A 13,854-nucleotide genomic window follows, 5' to 3' on the forward strand; every position below is an offset into this window, starting at 1 on the left:
CCTATCTACAGGCACAACAGCAGTGGGGCTCTGTGCTTTCCCAGAGACGCAACATCTCATGGCGCTCGGCCGCGGCAGAGCCTCTTGCCGAAAAGGCAAACGTCCGGCTCCTTCTCCCACAAGGAAGGGCCTAGCCCTGAAAGCTCTTGCTGCTCTTCACAGTGCCTTGGCGCCCTATCTACAGGCACCAGAGAAGTGGGGCTCTGTGTTTTCCCAGAGACGCAACATCTCATGGCGCTCGTCCGCGGAAGAGCCTCTTGCCGAAAAGGCAAACGTCCGGCTCCTTCTCCCACAAGGAAGGGCCCAGCCCTGAAAGCTCTTGCTGCTCTTCACGGTGCCTTGGTGCCCTATCTACAGGCACCAGAGAAGTGGGGCTCTGTGCTTTCCCAGAGACGCAACATCTCATGGCGCTCGGCCGCGGCAGAGCTCCTTACGAAAAGGCAAACGTCCGGCTCATTCTCCCACAAGGAAGGGCCCAGCCCTCAAAGCTATTGCTGCTCTTCACCTACCCTTGGAACCCTATCTACAGGCACCACAGCAGTGGGGCTCTGTGCTTTCCCAGAGACGCAACATCTCATGGCGCTCGGCCGCGGCAGAGCCTCTTGCCGAAAAGGCAAACGTCCGGCTCCTTCTCCCACAAGGAAGGGCCCAGCCCTGAAAGCTCTTGCTGCTCTTCACCGTGCCTTGGTGTCCTATCTACAGGCACCACAGCAGTGGGGCTCTGTGATTTCCCAGAGACGCAACATCTCATGGCGCTCGGCCGCGGCAGAGCCTCTTGCCGAAAAGGCAAACGTCCGGCTCCTTCTCCCACAAGGAAGGGCCCAGCCCTGAAAGCTCTTGCTGCTCTTCACGGTGCCTTGGTGCCCTATCTGCAGGGACAACAGCAGTGGGGATCTGTGCTTTCCCAGAGACGCAACATCTCATGGCGCTCGGCCGTGGCAGAGCCTCTTGCCGAAAAGGCAAACGTCCGGCTCTTCTCCCACAAGGAACGACCCAGCCCTGAAAGCTCTTGCTGTTCTTCACCTACCCTTGGCGCCCTATCTAAAGGCACAACAGCAATGGGGGTCTGTGCTTTCCCAGAGACGCAACATCTCATGGCTCTCGGCCGCGGCAGAGCCTCTTGCCGAAAAGGCAAACGTCCGGCTCCTTCTCCCACAAGGAAGGGCCCAGCCCTGAAAGCTGTTGCTGCTCTGCACGGTGCCTTGGCGCCCTATATACAGGCACAACAGCAGTGGGGGTCTGTGCTTTCCCACAGACCAACATCTCATGGCGCTCGGCTGCGGCAGAGACTCTTCCCGAGAAGGCAAACGTCCGGCTCCTTCTCCCACAAGGAAGGGCCCAGTCCTGAAAGCTCTTGCTGCTCTTCACGGTGCCTTGGCGCCCTATCTACAGGCACAACAGCAGTGGGGGTCTGTGCTTTCCCAGAGACGCAACATCTCATGGCGCTCGGCCGCGACAGAGACTCTTCCCGAGAAGGCAAACGTCCGGCTCCTTCTCCCACAAGGAAGGGCCCAGCCCTGAAAGCTCTTGCTGCTCTTCACGGTGCCTTGGCGCCCTATCTACAGGCACAACAGCAGTGGGGCTCTGTGCTTTCCCAGAGACGCAACATCTCATGGCGCTCGGCCGCGGCAGAGCCTCTTCCCGAGAAGGCAAACGTCCGCCTCCTTCTTCCACAAGGAAGGGCCCAGCCCTGAAAGCTCTTGCTGCTCTTCACCGTGCCTTGGCGCCCTATCTGAAGGGACAACAGCACTGGGGATCTTGCTGTCCCAGAGACGCAACATCTCATGGCGCTCGGCCGCGGCAGAGCCTCTTGCCGAAAAGGCAAACGTCCGGCTCCTTCTCCCACAAGGAAGGGCCCAGCCCTGAAAGCTCTTGCTGCTCTTCACGGTGCCTTGGCGCCCTATCTGCAGGGACAACAGCAGTGGGGATCTGTGCTTTCCCAGAGACGCAACATCTCATGGCGCTCGGCCGCGGCAGAGCCTCTTGCCCAAAAGGCAAATGTCCGGCTCCTTCTCCCACAAGGAAGGGCCCAGCCCTGAAATCTCTTGCTGCTCTTCACGGTGCCTTGGTGCCCTATCTACAGGCACCAGAGAAGTGGGGCTCTGTGCTTTCCCAGAGACGCAACATCTCATGGCGCTCGGCCGCGGCAGAGCCTCTTGCCGAAAAGGCAAACGTCCGGCTCCTTCTCCCACAAGGAAGGGCCCAGCCCTGAAGGCTCTTGCTGCTCTTCACGGTGCCTTGGCGCCCTATCTACAGGCACAACAGCAGTGGGGCTCTGTGCTCTCCCAGAGACGCAATATCTCATGGCGCTCGGCCGCGGCACAGCCTCTTGCCGAAAAGGCAAACGTCCGGCTCCTACTCCCACAAGGAAGGGCCCAGCCCTGAAAGCTCTTGCTGCTCTTCACGATGCCTTGGCACCCTATCTACAGGCACCACAGCAGTAGGGCTCTGTGATTTCCCAGAGACGCAACATCTCATGGCGCTCGGACGCGGCAGAGCCTCTTGCCGAAAAGGCAAACGTCCGGCTCCTTCTCCCACAAGGAAGGGCCCAGCCCTGAAAGCTCTTGCTGCTCTTCACGGTGCCTTGGTGCCCTATCTGCAGGCACCACAGCAGTGGGGCTCTGTGCTTTCCCAGAGACGCAACATCTCATGGCGCTCGGCCGCGGCAGAGCCTCTTGCCCAAAAGGCAAACGTCCGGATCCTTCTCCCACAAGGAAGGGCCCAGCCCTGAAAGCTCTTGCTGCTCTTCACGGTGCCTTGGAGCCCTATCTACAGGCACAACAGCAGTGGGGGTCTGTGCTTTCCCAGAGACGCAACATCTCATGGCGCTCGGCCGCGGCAGAGCCTCTTGCCGAAAAGGCAAACGTCCGGCTCCTTCTCCCACAAGGAAGGGCCCAGCCCTGAAAGCTCTTGCTGCTCTTCACGGTGCCTTGGTGCCCTATCTGCAGGGACAACAGCAGTGGGGATCTGTGCTTTCCCAGAGACGCAACATCTCATGGCGCTCGGCTGTGGCAGAGCCTCTTCCCGAGAAGGCAAACGTCCGGCTCCTTCTCCCACAAGGAAGGGCCCAGCCCTGAAAGCTCTTGCTGCTCTTCACGGTGCCTTGGCACCCTATCTACAGGCACAACAGCAGTGGGGGTCTGTGCTTTCCCAGAGACGCAACATCTCATGGCGCTCGGCCGCGGCAGAGACTCTTCCCGAGAAGGCAAACGTCCGGCTCCTTCTCCCACAAGGAAGGGCCCAGCCCTCAAAGCTCTTGCTGCTCTTCACGGTGCCTTGGCGCCCTATCTACAGGCACAACAGCAGTGGGGGTCTGTGCTTTCCCAGAGACGCAACATCTCATGGCGCTCGGCCGCGGCAGAGCTTCTTGACGAGAAGGCAAACGTCCGGCTCCTTCTCTCACAAGGAAGGGCCCAGCCCTGAAAGCTCTTGCTGCTCTTCACCTACCCTTGGAACCCTATCTACAGGCACAACAGAAGTGGGGATCTGTGCTTTCCCAGAGACGCAACATCTCATGGCGCTCGGCCGCGGCAGAGCCTCTTGCCCAAAAGGCAAACGTCCGGCTCCTTCTCCCACAAGGCACGGCCCAGCCCTGAAAGCTGTTGCTGCTCTTCATGGTGCCTTTGCGCCCTATCTACAGGCACAACAGCAGTGGGGCTCTGTGCTTTCCCAGAGACGCAACATCTCATGGCGCTCGGCCGCGGCAGAGCCTCTTGCCCAAAAGGCAAACGTCCGGCTCCTTCTCCCACAAGGAAGGGCCCAGCCCTGAAAGCTGTTGCTGCTCTTCACGGTGCCTTGGCGCCCTATCTACAGGCACAACAGCAGTGGGGATCTATGCTTTCCCAGAGACGCAACATCTCATGGCTCTCGCCGCGGCAGAGCCTCTTGCCGAAAAGGCAAACGTCCGGCTCCTTCTCCCACAAGGAAGGGCCCAGCCCTGAAAGCTGTTGCTGCTCTTTACGGTGCCTTGGAACCCTATCTACAGGCACAACAGCAGTGGGGATCTGTGCTTTCCCAGAGACGCAACATCTCATGGCGCTCGGCCGCGGCAGAGCCTCTTGCCGAAAAGGCAAACGTCCGGCTCCTTCTCCCACAAGGAAGGGCCCAGCCCTCAAAGCTCTTGCTGCTCTTCACGGTGCCTTGGTGCCCTATCTACAGGCACAACAGCAGTGGGGCTCTGTGCTTTCCCAGAGACGCAACATCTCATGGCGCTCGGCCGCGGCAGAGCCTCTTGCCGAAAAGGCAAACGTCCGGCTCCTTCTCCCACAAGGAAGGGCCCAGCCCTGAAAGCTCTTGCTGCTCTATACGGTGCCTTGGCGCCCTATCTACAGGCACCACAGCAGTGGGGCTCTGTGCTTTCCCAGAGACGCAACATCTCATGGCGCTCGGCCGCGGCAGAGCCTCTTGCCGAAAAGGCAAACGTCCGGCTCCTTCTCCCACAAGGAAGGGCCCAGCCCTGAAAGCTCTTGCTGCTCTTCACGGTGCCTTGGCGCACTATCTACAGGCACAACAGCAGTGGGGATCTGTGCTTTCCCAGAGACGCAACATCTCATGGCGCTCGGCCGCGGCAGAGCTCCTTACGAAAAGGCAAACGTCCGGCTCCTTCTCCCACAAGGAAGGGCCCAGCCCTCAAAGCTCTTGCTGCTCTTCACCTACCCTTGGAACCCTATCTACAGGCACCACAGCAGTGGGGATCTGTGCTTTCCCAGAGACGCAACATCTCATGGCGCTCGGCCGCGGCAGAGCCTCTTGCCGAAAAGGCAAACGTCCGGCTCCTTCTCCCACAAGGAAGGGCCCAGCCCTGAAAGCTCTTGCTGCTCTTCACGGTGCCTTGGAGCCCTATCTACAGGCACAACAGCAGTGGGGGTCTGTGCTTTCCCAGAGACGCAACATCTCATGGCGCTCGGCCGCGGCAGAGCCTCTTTCTGAAAAGGCAAACGTCCGGCTCCTTCTCCCACAAGGAAGGGTTCAGCCCTGAAAGCTCTTGCTGCTCTTCACGGTGCCTTGGTGCCCTATCTGCAGGGACAACAGCAGTGGGGATCTGTGCTTTCCCAGAGACGCAACATCTCATGGTGCTCGGCTGCGGCAGAGCCTCTTCCCGAGAAGGTAAACGTCCGGCTCCTTCTCCCACAAGGAAGGGCCCAGTCCTGAAAGCTCTTGCTGCTCTTCACGGTGCCTTGGCGCCCTATCTACAGGCACAACAGCAGTGGGGGTCTGTGCTTTCCCAGAGACGCAACATCTCATGGCGCTCGGCCGCGGCAGAGACTCTTCCCGAGAAGGCAAACGTCCGGCTCCTTCTCCCACAAGGAAGGGCCCAGCCCTGAAAGCTCTTGCTGCTCTTCACGGTGCCTTGGCGCCCTATCTACAGGCACAACAGCAGTGGGGCTCTGTGCTTTCCCAGAGACGCAACATCTCATGGCGCTCGGCCGCGGCAGAGCCTCTTGCCGAGAAGGCAAACGTCCGCCTCATTCTTCCACAAGGAAGGGCCCAGCCCTGAAAGCTCTTGCTGCTCTTCACCGTGCCTTCGCGCCCTATCTGCAGGGACAACAGCACTGGGGATCTTGCTGTCCCAGAGACGCAACATCTCATGGCGCTCGGCCGCGGCAGAGCCTCTTGCCGAAAAGGCAAACGTCCGGCTCCTTCTCCCACAAGGAAGGGCCCAGCCCTGAAAGCTGTTGCGGCTCTTCACGGTGCCTTGGCGCCCTATCTGCAGGGACAAGAGCAGTGGGGGTCTGTGCTTTCCCAGAGACGCAACATCTCATGGCGCTCGGCCGCGGCAGAGCTTCTTGCCGAGAAGGCAAACGTCCGGCTCCTTCTCCCACAAGGAAGGGCCCAGCCCTCAAAGCTCTTGCTGCTCTTCACCTACCCTTGGAAACCTATCTACAGGCACAACAGAAGTGGGGATCTGTGCTTTCCCAGAGACGCAACATCTCATGGCTCTCGGCCGCGGCAGAGCCTCTTGCCCAAAAGGCAAACGTCCGGCTCCTTCTCCCACAAGGAAGGGCCCAGCCCTGAAAGCTGTTGCTGCTCTTTACGGTGCCTTGGAACCCTATCTACAGGCACAACAGCAGTGGGGATCTGTGCTTTCCCAGAGACGCAACATCTCATGGCGCTCGGCCGCGGCAGAGCCTCTTGCCGAAAAGGCAAACGTCCGGCTCCTTCTTCCACAAGGAAGGGCCCAGCCCTCAAAGCTCTTGCTGCTCTTCACGGTGCCTTGGCGCCCTATCTACAGGCACAACAGCAGTGGGGCTCTGTGCTCTCCCAGAGACGCAATATCTCATGGCGCTCGGCCGCGGCACAGCCTCTTGCCGAAAAGGCAAACGTCCGGCTCCTACTCCCACAAGGAAGGGCCCAGCCCTGAAAGCTCTTGCTGCTCTTCACGATGCCTTGGCGCCCTATCTACAGGCACCACAGCAGTAGGGCTCTGTGATTTCCCAGAGACGCAACATCTCATGGCGCTCGGACGCGGCAGAGCCTCTTGCCGAAAAGGCAAACGTCCGGCTCCTTCTCCCACAAGGAAGGGCCCAGCCCTGAAAGCTCTTGCTGCTCTTCACGGTGCCTTGGTGCCCTATCTGCAGGCACCACAGCAGTGGGGATCTGTGCTTTCCCAGAGACGCAACATCTCATGGCGCTCGGCCGCGGCAGAGCCTCTTGCCGAAAAGGCAAACGTCCGGCTCTTCTCCCACAAGGAACGGCCCAGCCCTGAAAGCTCTTGCTGTTCTTCACCTACCCTTGGCGCCCTATCTAAAGGCACAACAGCAATGGGGGTCTGTGCTTTCCCAGAGACGCAACATCTCATGGCGCTCGGCCGCGGCAGAGCCTCTTGCCCAAAAGGCAAACGTCCGGATCCTTCTCCCACAAGGAAGGGCCCAGCCCTGAAAGCTGTTGCTGCTCTGCACGGTGCCTTGGCGCCCTATATACAGGCACAACAGCAGTGGGGGTCTGTGCTTTCCCACAGACACAACGTCTCATGGCGCTCGGCCGCGGCAGAGACTCTTCCCGAGAAGGCAAACGTCCGGCTCCTTCTCCCACAAGGAAGGGCCCAGCCCTGAAAGCTCTTGCTGCTCTTCACGGTGCCTTGGAGCCCTATCTACAGGCACAACAGCAGTGGGGGTCTGTGCTTTCCCAGAGACGCAACATCTCATGGCGCTCGGCCGCGGCAGAGCCTCTTGCCGAAAAGGCAAACGTCCGGCTCCTTCTCCCACAAGGAAGGGCCCAGCCCTGAAAGCTCTTGCTGCTCTTCACGGTGCCTTGGTGCCCTATCTGCAGGGACAACAGCAGTGGGGATCTGTGCTTTCCCAGAGACGCAACATCTCATGGCGCTCGGCTGTGGCAGAGCCTCTTCCCGAGAAGGCAAACGTCCGGCTCCTTCTCCCACAAGGAAGGGCCCAGCCCTGAAAGCTCTTGCTGCTCTTCACGGTGCCTTGGCACCCTATCTACAGGCACAACAGCAGTGGGGGTCTGTGCTTTCCCAGAGACGCAACATCTCATGGCGCTCGGCCGCGGCAGAGACTCTTCCCGAGAAGGCAAACGTCCGGCTCCTTCTCCCACAAGGAAGGGCCCAGCCCTCAAAGCTCTTGCTGCTCTTCACGGTGCCTTGGCGCCCTATCTACAGGCACAACAGCAGTGGGGGTCTGTGCTTTCCCAGAGACGCAACATCTCATGGCGCTCGGCCGCGGCAGAGCTTCTTGACGAGAAGGCAAACGTCCGGCTCCTTCTCTCACAAGGAAGGGCCCAGCCCTGAAAGCTCTTGCTGCTCTTCACCTACCCTTGGAACCCTATCTACAGGCACAACAGAAGTGGGGATCTGTGCTTTCCCAGAGACGCAACATCTCATGGCGCTCGGCCGCGGCAGAGCCTCTTGCCCAAAAGGCAAACGTCCGGCTCCTTCTCCCACAAGGAAGGGCCCAGCCCTGAAAGCTGTTGCTGGTCTTCATGGTGCCTTTGCGCCCTATCTACAGGCACAACAGCAGTGGGGCTCTGTGCTTTCCCAGAGACGCAACATCTCATGGCGCTCGGCCGCGGCAGAGCCTCTTGCCCAAAAGGCAAACGTCCGGCTCCTTCTCCCACAAGGAAGGGCCCAGCCCTGAAAGCTGTTGCTGCTCTTCACGGTGCCTTGGCGCCCTATCTACAGGCACAACAGCAGTGGGGATCTATGCTTTCCCAGAGACGCAACATCTCATGGCTCTCGGCCGCGGCAGAGCCTCTTGCCGAAAAGGCAAACGTCCGGCTCCTTCTCCCACAAGGAAGGGCCCAGCCCTGAAAGCTCTTGCTGCTCTTTACGGTGCCTTGGAACCCTATCTACAGGCACAACAGCAGTGGGGATCTGTGCTTTCCCAGAGACGCAACATCTCATGGCGCTCGGCCGCGGCAGAGCCTCTTGCCGAAAAGGCAAACGTCCGGCTCCTTCTCCCACAAGGAAGGGCCCAGCCCTGAAAGCTGTTGCTGCTCTTCACGGTGCCTTGGTGCCCTATCTACAGGCACAACAGCAGTGGGGCTCTGTGCTTTCCCAGAGACGCAACATCTCATGGCGCTCGGCCGCGGCAGAGCCTCTTGCCGAAAAGGCAAACGTCCGGCTCCTTCTCCCACAAGGAAGGGCCCAGCCCTGAAAGCTCTTGCTGCTCTATACGGTGCCTTGGCGCCCTATCTACAGGCACCACAGCAGTGGGGCTCTGTGCTTTCCCAGAGACGCAACATCTCATGGCGCTCAGCCGCGGCAGAGCCTCTTGCCGAAAAGGCAAACGTCCGGCTCCTTCTCCCACAAGGAAGGGCCCAGCCCTGAAAGCTCTTGCTGCTCTTCACGGTGCCTTGGCGCACTATCTACAGGCACAACAGCAGTGGGGATCTGTGCTTTCCCAGAGACGCAACATCTCATGGCGCTCGGCCGCGGCAGAGCTCCTTACGAAAAGGCAAACGTCCGGCTCCTTCTCCCACAAGGAAGGGCCCAGCCCTCAAAGCTCTTGCTGCTCTTCACCTACCCTTGGAACCCTATCTACAGGCACCACAGCAGTGGGGGTCTGTGCTTTCCCAGAGACGCAACATCTCATGGCGCTCGGCCGCGGCAGAGCCTCTTGCCGAGAAGGCAAACGTCCGCCTCCTTCTTCCACAAGGAAGGGCCCAGCCCTGAAAGCTCTTGCTGCTCTTCACCGTGCCTTCGCGCCCTATCTGCAGGGACAACAGCACTGGGGATCTTGCTGTCCCAGAGACGCAACATCTCATGGCGCTCGGCCGCGGCAGAGCCTCTTGCCGAAAAGGCAAACGTCCGGCTCCTTCTCCCACAAGGAAGGGCCCAGCCCTGAAAGCTGTTGCGGCTCTTCACGGTGCCTTGGCGCCCTATCTGCAGGGACAAGAGCAGTGGGGGTCTGTGCTTTCCCAGAGACGCAACATCTCATGGCGCTCGGCCGCGGCAGAGCTTCTTGCCGAGAAGGCAAACGTCCGGCTCCTTCTCCCACAAGGAAGGGCCCAGCCCTCAAAGCTCTTGCTGCTCTTCACCTACCCTTGGAAACCTATCTACAGGCACAACAGAAGTGGGGATCTGTGCTTTCCCAGAGACGCAACATCTCATGGCTCTCGGCCGCGGCAGAGCCTCTTGCCCAAAAGGCAAACGTCCGGCTCCTTCTCCCACAAGGAAGGGCCCAGCCCTGAAAGCTGTTGCTGCTCTTTACGGTGCCTTGGAACCCTATCTACAGGCACAACAGCAGTGGGGATCTGTGCTTTCCCAGAGACGCAACATCTCATGGCGCTCGGCCGCGGCAGAGCCTCTTGCCGAAAAGGCAAACGTCCGGCTCCTTCTTCCACAAGGAAGGGCCCAGCCCTCAAAGCTCTTGCTGCTCTTCACGGTGCCTTGGCGCCCTATCTACAGGCACAACAGCAGTGGGGCTCTGTGCTTTCCCAGAGACGCAACATCTCATGGCGCTCGGCCGCGGCAGAGCCTCTTGCTGAAAAGGCAAACGTCCGGCTCCTTCTCCCACAAGGAAGGGCCCAGCCCTGAAAGCTCTTGCTGCTCTATACGGTGCCTTGGCGCCCTATCTACAGGCACCACAGCAGTGGGGCTCTGTGCTTTCCCAGAGACGCAACATCTCATGGCGCTCAGCCGCGGCAGAGCCTCTTGCCGAAAAGGCAAACGTCCGGCTCCTTCTTCCACAAGGAAGGGCCCAGCCCTGAAAGCTCTTGCTGCTCTGCACGGTGCCTTGGCGCACTATCTACAGGCACAACAGCAGTGGGGATCTGTGCTTTCCCAGAGACGCAACATCTCATGGCGCTCGGCCGCGGCAGAGCTCCTTACGAAAAGGCAAACGTCCGGCTCCTTCTCCCACAAGGAAGGTCCCAGCCGTCAAAGCTCTTGCTGCTCTTCACCTACCCTTGGTGCCCTATCTACAGGCACCAGAGAAGTGGGGCTCTGTGCTTTCCCAGAGACGCAACATCTCATGGCGCTCGGCCGCGGCAGAGCCTCTTGCCCAAAAGGCAAACGTCCGGCTCCTTCTCCCACAAGGAAGGGCCCAGGCCTGAAAGCTCTTGCTGCTCTTCACGGTGCCTTGGCGCCCTATCTACAGGCACAACAGCAGTGGGGCTCTGTGCTTTCCCAGAGACGCAACATCTCATGGCGCTCGGCCGCGGCAGAGCCTCTTGCCGAAAAGGCAAACGTCCGGCTCCTTCTCCCACAAGGAAGGGCCCAGCCCTGAAAGCTCTTGCTGCTCTTCACGGTGCCTTGGCGCCCTATCTACAGGCACAACAGCAGTGGGGCTCTGTGCTTTCCCAGAGACGCAACATCTCATGGCGCTCGGCCGCGGCAGAGACTCTTCCCGAGAAGGCAAACGTCCGGCTCCTTCTCCCACAAGGAAGGGCCCAGCCCTGAAAGCTCTTGCTGCTCTTCACGGTGCCTTGGAGCCCTATCTATAGGAACCAGAGAAGTGGGGCTCTGTGCTTTCCCAGAGACGCAACATCTCATGGCGCTCGGCCGCGGCAGAGCCTCTTGCCCAAAAGGCAAACGTCCGGCTCCTTCTCCCACAAGGAAGGGCCCAGGCCTGAAAGCTCTTGCTGCTCTTCACGGTGACTTGGCGCCCTATCTACAGGCACAACAGCAGTGGGGCTCTGTGCTTTCCCAGAGACGCAACATCTCATGGCGCTCGGCCGCGGCAGAGCCTCTTGCCGAAAAGGCAAACGTCCGGCTCCTTCTCCCACAAGGAAGGGCCCAGCCCTGAAAGCTCTTGCTGCTCTTCACCGTGCCTTGGCGCCCTATCTGCAGGGACAACAGCACTGGGGATCTTGCTGTCCCAGAGACGCAACATCTCATGGCGCTCGGCCGCGGCAGAGCTTCTTGCCGAGAAGGCAAACGTCCGGCTCCTTCTCCCACAAGGAAGGGCCCAGCCCTGAAAGCTCTTGCTGCTCTTCATGGTGCCTTGGTGCCCTATCTACAGGCACAACAGCAGTGGGGGTCTGTGCTTTCCCAGAGACGCAACATCTCATGGCGCTCGGCCGCGGCAGAGCCTCTTGCCCAAAAGGCAAACGTCCGGCTCCTTCTCCCACAAGGAAGGGCCCAGCCCTGAAAGCTCTTGCTGCTCTTCACCTACCCTTGGAACCCTATCTACAGGCACAACAGAAGTGGGGATCTGTGCTTTCCCAGAGACGCAACATCTCATGGCGCTCGGCCGCGGCAGAGACTCTTCCCGAGAAGGCAAACGTCCGGCTCCTTCTCCCACAAGGAAGGGCCCAGCCCTGAAAGCTCTTGCTGCTCTTCATGGTGCCTTGGTGCCCTATCTACAGGCACAACAGCAGTGGGGGTCTGTGCTTTCCCAGAGACGCAACATCTCATGGCGCTCGGCCGCGGCAGAGCCTCTTGCCCAAAAGGCAAACGTCCGGCTCCTTCTCCCACAAGGAAGGGCCCAGCCCTGAAAGCTCTTGCTGCTCTTCACGGTGCCTTGGCGCCCTATCTACAGGCACAACAGCAGTGGGGCTCTGTGCTTTCCCAGAGACGCAACATCTCATGGCGCTCGGCCGCGGCAGAGCCTCTTGCCGAAAAGGCAAACGTCCGGCTCCTTCTCCCACAAGGAAGGGCCCAGCTCTGAAAGCTCTTGCTGCTCTTCACAGTGCCTTGGCGCCCTATCCGCAGGGACAGCAGTAGTGGGGATCTGTGCTTTCCCAGAGATGCAACATCTCATGGCGCTCGGCCGCGGCAGAGCCTCTTGCCGAGAAGGCAAACGTCCGGCTCCTTCTCCCACAAGGAACGGCCCAGCCCTGAAAGCTCTTGCTGTTCTTCACCTACCCTTGGCGCCCTATCTAAAGACACAACAACAATGGGGGTCTGTGCTTTCCCAGAGACGCAACATCTCATGGCTCTCGGCCGCGGCAGAGCCTCTTGCCGAAAAGGCAAACGTCCGGATCCTTCTCCCACAAGGAAGGGCCCAGCCCTGAAAGCTCTTGCTGCTCTGCACGGTGCCTTGGCGCCCTATATACAGGCACAACAGCAGTGGGGGTCTGTGCTTTCCCACAGACACAACGTCTCATGGCGCTCGGCCGCGGCAGAGACTCTTCCCGAGAAGGCAAACGTCCGGCTCATTCTCCCACAAGGAAGGGCCCAGCCCTGAAAGCTCTTGCTGCTCTTCACGGTGCCTTGGCGCCCTATCTACAGGCACAACAGCAGTGGGGGTCTGTGCTTTCCCAGAGACGCAACATCTCATGGCGCTCGGCCGCGGCAGAGACTCTTCCCGAGAAGGCAAACGTCCGGCTCCTTCTCCCACAAGGAAGGGCCCAGCCCTGAAAGCTCTTGCTGCTCTTCACGGTGCCTTGGCGCCCTATCTACAGGCACAACAGCAGTGGGGCTCTGTGCTTTCCCAGAGACGCAACATCTCATGGCGCTCGGCCGCGGCAGAGCCTCTTGCCGAGAAGGCAAACGTCCGCCTCCTTCTTCCACAAGGAAGGGCCCAGCCCTGAAAGCTCTTGCTGCTCTTCACCGTGCCTTCGCGCCCTATCTGCAGGGACAACAGCACTGGGGATCTTGCTGTCCCAGAGACGCAACATCTCATGGCGCTCGGCCGCGGCAGAGCCTCTTGCCGAAAAGGCAAACGTCCGGCTCCTTCTCCCAAAAGGAAGGGCCCAGCCCTGAAAGCTGTTGCGGCTCTTCACGGTGCCTTGGCGCCCTATCTGCAGGGACAAGAGCAGTGGGGGTCTGTGCTTTCCCAGAGACGCAACATCTCATGGCGCTCGGCCGCGGCAGAGCTTCTTGCCGAGAAGGCAAACGTCCGGCTCCTTCTCCCACAAGGAAGGGCCCAGCCCTCAAAGCTCTTGCTGCTCTTCACCTACCCTTGGAAACCTATCTACAGGCACAACAGAAGTGGGGATCTGTGCTTTCCCAGAGACGCAACATCTCATGGCTCTCGGCCGCGGCAGAGCCTCTTGCCCAAAAGGCAAACGTCCGGCTCCTTCTCCCACAAGGAAGGGCCCAGCCCTGAAAGCTGTTGCTGCTCTTTACGGTGCCTTGGAACCCTATCTACAGGCACAACAGCAGTGGGGATCTGTGCTTTCCCAGAGACGCAACATCTCATGGCGCTCGGCCGCGGCAGAGCCTCTTGCCGAAAAGGCAAACGTCCGGCTCCTTCTTCCACAAGGAAGGGCCCAGCCCTCAAAGCTCTTGCTGCTTTTCACGGTGCCTTGGCGCCCTATCTACAGGCACAACAGCAGTGGGGCTCTGTGCTTTCCCAGAGACGCAACATCTCATGGCGCTCGGCCGCGGCAGAGCCTCTTGCTGAAAAGGCAAACGTCCGGCTCCTTCTCCCACAAGGAAGGGCCCAGCCCTGAAAGCTCTTGCTGCTCTATACGGTGCCTTGGCGCCCTATCTACAGGCACCACAGCAGTGGG

This window comes from Harpia harpyja, chromosome 11 (assembly GCF_026419915.1).
Source record: "Harpia harpyja isolate bHarHar1 chromosome 11, bHarHar1 primary haplotype, whole genome shotgun sequence".
NCBI lineage: Eukaryota > Metazoa > Chordata > Aves > Accipitriformes > Accipitridae > Harpia > Harpia harpyja.